The sequence below is a fragment of the Rhagoletis pomonella genome, unplaced genomic scaffold (genome assembly GCF_013731165.1).
Source record: "Rhagoletis pomonella isolate Grant_MI unplaced genomic scaffold, Rhpom_1.0 Rhpom_scaffold_00001, whole genome shotgun sequence".
NCBI lineage: Eukaryota > Metazoa > Arthropoda > Insecta > Diptera > Tephritidae > Rhagoletis > Rhagoletis pomonella.
Genome location: NW_023458555.1, coordinates 51,654,744 through 51,661,227, shown reverse-complemented (window position 1 = coordinate 51,661,227; position 6,484 = coordinate 51,654,744).

Here is a 6,484-nt window from a genome sequence, read left to right as displayed (position 1 = left end):
GTAAACTAACTTATGCTGTAAAGTGTAAAAAGCAACAGTGAGTGAGTATGCATTGCATATTTCAGCACAATGTTTTCATTCGCAGTTAAACCTTAAAGAGCTCTCAAGAAAAATGAAAAGTTCTAACAAAATGACACACAAGAAATGGAAAACAAATTTACTTCTATCAAAATTTCTTAAATCAGTCTGCAGCTCTCAAGAAAAAATGCTATTCTATTTCTTATTTTATTTATTCAAGAAAATTTGCTTTTTCAAGCAACAGAAATAATAAGAAATATTTTTTGTGTTTTTCTTGAGATCTGGATTTTAAGCTTTAAGATACAGTTTGTAATTGAGCTTATGAGCTTTGGGGGAGGGGAAGGGTTTGAGCCCCAAAACCCACCCCTTGTGTGCGCTAATGCTAAGTGCTCATATTTACTCAATTCTAAACACTTTGTGTGTAGTTTTTCTCTACGTGACAAATTTGGTATGTAAAAGTAAACAGACAGTGTTTAATTTGGCACACAATACACTCTAAAAATTTTTTGTTTAAATTTGCGCATATTAAGATAGGTAACCAGTTTCCTCTCTTAATGAATGCAAATTTACACACCGGGTTTATTAAATTAAACACTGCTTGCTTACTTTTACTTATCATATGTGTGGCGTAGAACAAATTTCAAATTTGGTTTTTGAGTCCTAAACATTTATTGTTCACAATTGCACAGTTTGCACATAAAATGTTTAAAATTTCCTCTAAAAAATTTTCGTGTAAATTTACGCATATAAAGAGAGGTAACTAGTTTCCTCTCCTATTGTGTGCAAAATTAAACACTGTCTGTTTACTTTTCCATGCCAAATTTGTCACGTAGCGCACACAAGGGGTGGATTTTAGGGTTACATTTATTATGATTTAAGAAATTTTAATAGAAGAAAATTTCTTTTCCATTTCTTGTGCGTCATTTTGTAAGAATTTTTCTTTTTGCTTGAGAGCTCTTCAAAGTTTAACTGCGAATGGAAACATTGTCATAAAAATACGCAATGCATACTCACTTACTGTCGCTTTTTACGCTTTACAGCCTTAAAAATTTACCTCTGATATGTACTTAACAAGCATTCGAAGATTTAATTGACTAACTTGGAATTCGTTCCACCAAAATGAGCTACATGATAAAAATACAAGTTCAGTTAAATTTTAGTTATTCGAAGTATTAAAAAAATAGAAACCAGAAATCGACGAAAATGAATATAAATGTGTAAAAATTTCATTGAATTACTTAATTTATTTATATAAAAATTCTTTTGTAAAATTTTGTATTACTTTTGAAAGTTGAGTGCATCTTGTGTTTATAGAATTTTTTATTAAACAAGTAATTTTTAACCAAAAAGCAAAACCGACTTCAATTCTCATATATAAATTTAGGAGTACCGTTGATTTTTTCATGGTTTAATGATCGAATCTAAACCAAATTACGGGACGACCCTTATGGTACCATCTTTCCGGTAAAAAAAAAGTTATGCGGTGGAATACATAAAAGAAGAAAAAATACTCCGAAGAATTGCTAACCTCCCCTTTTTTGAAGCCGGTTGAAAATGTTTGAGTTTTTTGTAAATAAAATGCAATTTATGAAATTTTAAAAAGTTTTTTTATTTATTTCATACTATACATAAAACTTGCATAAATGTATTTTAAAGAGAGAATTTTCAGTTTTTTTTTTTGATGATATATTTTTAGAAGTATAAACCCTTCCCTTAAACAACTCATGCTCAAAATCAAATCTTAAACATCCTGTGCGTATACTTAAACAGATTCTGGTTGAGAAATAAACACTTTTCAGTAGTAGTTTTACATTCACTTTTTAGAGTGTAGGAGAGGAAACCGGTTACCTCTCTTATATGCGTAAATTTAAACAAACATTTTTTAGAGGAAATCTTAAATACACTCTTAAAGAATGCAAATTTACACACCGTGTTATTTGTCACGTAGCGCACACAAGGGGTGGGTTTTGGGGTTAAATTTATTATAAAAAAGTTGACCACTGATATGTACTTAACAAGCATTCGAAGATTTAATTTGCTAACTTCGAATTCGTTCCACTAAAATGGGCTACATGATAAAAATACAATTTCAGTAAAATTTTCGTTATTCGAATTATTAAAAAATTAGAAACCAGAAATCGACGAAAATGAATATAAAAGTGTAAAGATTTCAGGAAGAGGAAGAGGAAGGCCTCCTCTCCGTTGGAAAGACCAGGTGGAGAAGGTCTTGGCTTCTCTTGGCATTTCCAATTGGCGTCAGTTAGCACAGAAGAGAAACGACTGGCGTTAGGCGATAGGCGATAGGCGGTTACAGCGCCAATAAAGAAGAAGAAGAAGAAAGTTTTCATGGCATTATATTATTTATTTATATTAAAACTCTTTTGTAAAATTTTGTATTACTTTTGAAAACTGAGTGCATCTTGTGTTTGTAGAACTTTTTATTAAACAAGTAATTTTTAAGCAAAAAGCAAAACCGACTTCAATTCACATATACAAATTTAGGAGTACCGTTAATTTTTTCATGATTTAATGATCGGATCTAAACCAAATTACGGGACGACCCTTAAGGTACCATCTTTCCGGTAAAAAAAAAGACTTAATGGAATCGGTTCACGCGGTCCAAAGCGGTGGAATACATAAAAGAAGAAAAAATACTCCGAAGAATTGATAACCTCCCCTTTTTTGAAGCCGGTTGAAAATGTTTGAGTTCTTTGTAAATTATATGTAAATAAAATGTAATTTATGAAACTTTAAAAAATTTATTTCATAAGGTACACAAAACTTGCATAAATGTATTTTAAAAAGCGAATTTTCAGTATTTTCTGATGATATATATTTAGAAGTATAAACCCTTTCCCCCCAAATATATTTCTGGGTGAGCCCCTGGCACCTAGTATTTGTTATTTGAAAAAAATATATTTTTACTTTCAAAATGTTTGTAATTTTAAACATTTCATGTGTATACTTTGTGTATATTTTAAACAATTCATGTTCAAAATCAAATCTTCGACATCTTGTGCGTATACTTGAACAGATTCTGGTTGAAAAATAAACACTTTTCAGTGGTAGTTTTACATGCACTTTTTAGAGTGTATTTTATGTGTAAACTGTGAAATTGTGAACAATAAATGTTTAGAACTCAAAAAATAAATCGAAATTTGTTCTACGCCACATATATGATAAGTGAAAGTAAGCAAGCAGTGTTTAATTTAATTAACACGGTGTGTAAATTCGCATTAATTAAGAGAGGAAACTGGTTACCTATCTTAATATGCCCAAATTTAAACAAAAATTCTTTAGAGTGCAGAAAACTGGAAGTTAAAAGGTGATAAGTATATTTTTGTTAGTTTAACAGGTACTGAATATGCGTTGGATTTTAAGGAATTGAATAATTAAAGTTATCAGCTTAATAAAAATTAAATAAAAAAACTACGTGAACATCCTTTATTAAAAATGAAAATGTCACGAATGTATGTGTATATTTAAACATTTCTTTATTTATAATAATGATACTACTTAGTAGAATAAAATCAGTTATGAAAATACACGCAAATTAAAATTACATATAGTCGCCCGTATGCCAGAAACATGTAATATATAAAAATCTCGTGTCACGGTGTTTGTGGTCGAACTCCTCCTAAGCGGCTCGATCGCTCTTTATGAAATTTTTGTAGATATATATTAAGTATGAGAATCGGATGTAAAGTATATTTTATACCGCTAGGTGCAGGAGGCGTGGCACCTCCCATACAAACCGAATTTTTCATATTGCATATCTCTGGAAGTGTTCATGATAGAGTACTCGAACGTGGCATGGATATAAAAAATTGGTGTCACGGTGTTTGTGGTCGAACTCCTTCGAAACGTTTGACCGATTTGTATGAAATTTTTGAAGTGAAATTTCTTTAGTGGCGGTTGGTTGGTTGGGAGTAAATTGGCAAATTCAACGAAAATTGCACACGGAAATGGTGCAACGGAAATGATGCAACGGAAATGGTTGGGGCTGAAACAAGTGCTTCTTGTGTGTATGCGTATGGTATACAACTAATAAAAGGTTAAAGAATAACACTTAGAAAAAGACCAATACAAGAATGAAAGGAAAGGTGAGTACGTATATACATAGATAAAGAAAAGGATAAAGGAAAAGGTAAAAATAAAAATAAAAACAAAAACAAAGATGCGTTAAGATAAAGGCAAAAATGAAGAGCAAGGTATATTTAAACGCTTTAGTTATATATATAAGGGCAACGGTGAAGGGGAATATGTAGATGAAGAAAATGATAAACATAAAAGTAAAGACAAAGAGGAGGATGAGGATACCGATAAAAGTAAAGAAGAAGATAGGAGAATAAAGGTAATTAAAGAGGAAAGGATATAGGGAGAGACACAGAGACTCAATTGAGCTGGTATTTCAGGGTACTATTTTATATATATATAAGGAAAATTTAAAAGTGAGGGGGGACTCGAGCACCCCCCTGCCCCTACCTGGCTACGCCCATGGTAGCCTGTGCTTAAATCCGGCACTGATGTGTATTTTGGGGTTCTGTGGACTACCCTTTTTTGAAATTACCACCAATTGTACTATACAGATTTAAGGACGATTCAACACCGAACCTAATCATTGTTTACGGACATAACGCTTTCATTGGGTTATCTAAGATGCCTTCTGCAGACAACAAAACCAAACGTGAAAGGGAATAGTCGATGAAAACGTTGAACCAACTCTTTCAATAAAATATTAATTTTGGGCGGAACGAAGTTCTCCGGGTCTGCAAGTATGAAAATAAATTTTACGCCACATGCCAGTACTCTAGCTTCCAGAAGTATGCCTCATTCCCCAGTTGCCACAGGAGGCTCATTTGGCAATACATTTTCTGCTTGGTACATTTACCTCGATTTGGCATTTTTTACAATTGAATACTTTTGAATAGGAAAAGCAACATACATAAGTACATATCGAGGGCTTATATTCAATGACAATAATGTCAAACTTAAAATTTAGATTTAATGGTATTATATTCTCATTTTATAAATTCCACTATCTACAATAACATTTTATTACAAGAGCAAAATCCTCTATCTACACAATATGCTGGAAAATTGTTTTATATTAACATTTTTTGTAGCAGGCCAAATAAAGACTGGGTAAGTTACATGTGTCTATGTACATATGTACATGTTACCGGTAAAATCCGATCTTAGGTCAAACTAGTTTTACTTACATGCGATATATCTGTCCAACCGAAACCAAATTGGATACAATAATCTTGTGGATTGTGTAGCTTCAGTTGGACTGATGAAATTTACAAAAATAATTTGTCCTAAGATCGGGTTTGGCCGGAAGCGTATATACATACATACATAAGTATATTTTTATTTGCCGAATAACTAGAACCAACTGTTAACGTGTGCATAATATAACCAAACAGTTGGAAATGTCCGCCTTGCACCTTATTGCGATTGATTATGCATCATCAAAAGAAGGTTCTGGAATTGACGGAATTCCTAAAATCAAATAAAAAAATTAACTAACTGACCTTGCAGTAATTTAAGGTTACCTAAATAGATTCCGACAATGAGGAAATAAACCCCAAATCGTGTTCCAATAAAAGAAAAGCGAATTCAATGAAAAGGATGAAAGGACAAAAGTATTTCGGATTCCAAAGATGAAAATGTCAAACAAAATAGCCTTAAGTCAGCAAGGAAAATTGGGCTAAAATACATGTCGGCCACATGTTTCAAAAGCAAAGTCAGGCACTGTGGACAGTTTGATGAAGAGTGCAGATTAGAGATATTTTTGAGTCATTTTGGAATATGTCGTGGGAAGCTAAGCGAGTTTTCATACGTTTCTCAGATTAATAACATTATGTATTGTTGAAAACTCCAGACTAAACAGCTTTATTTTTCGACTGCCTTAAAACAATCAATCATTGCAAGTATGTAAATCAATAGGGGAGCTCACGTTGAGTAGAATTTTAGGTGTAAAGTTGCTACGTAGCAATCTACCACATGTTTTGTTGCTCTTCCAACAACAAAATGCGTGCTAGATTGCTACGTAGCAACTTTACACCTAAAATGCTACGGAAAGTGAGTACCGCTAATGTTTCTTTATACTTTGTCTTTAAAAATTGATATGGTAAGAGGTAGGTTAAAAAATTGCAATAACGACAATTCGTCGCCTACCACCCGAACAACAAATTTGTTTGTCTGGATTCGAAAATGTTCCTTAAAGAATACTTAAAAAAATTGGACAAAATGGAGAGCCATTATTGCCGTAAAGACACGCATAAAACATATATCGCAGCAACATTTAGAACAAAAACCGATATTTATAGAAACTATCTCGAAAAATGTTCGGAAAAGCGTCTACAACCGGTATCTATATTTACGTTTTCAAAAGTTTTCGCTGAAAAAACTTAGCTCTCTTTATGCCTCGCAAGGATCAGTGCGATAAATGTGTTGGATT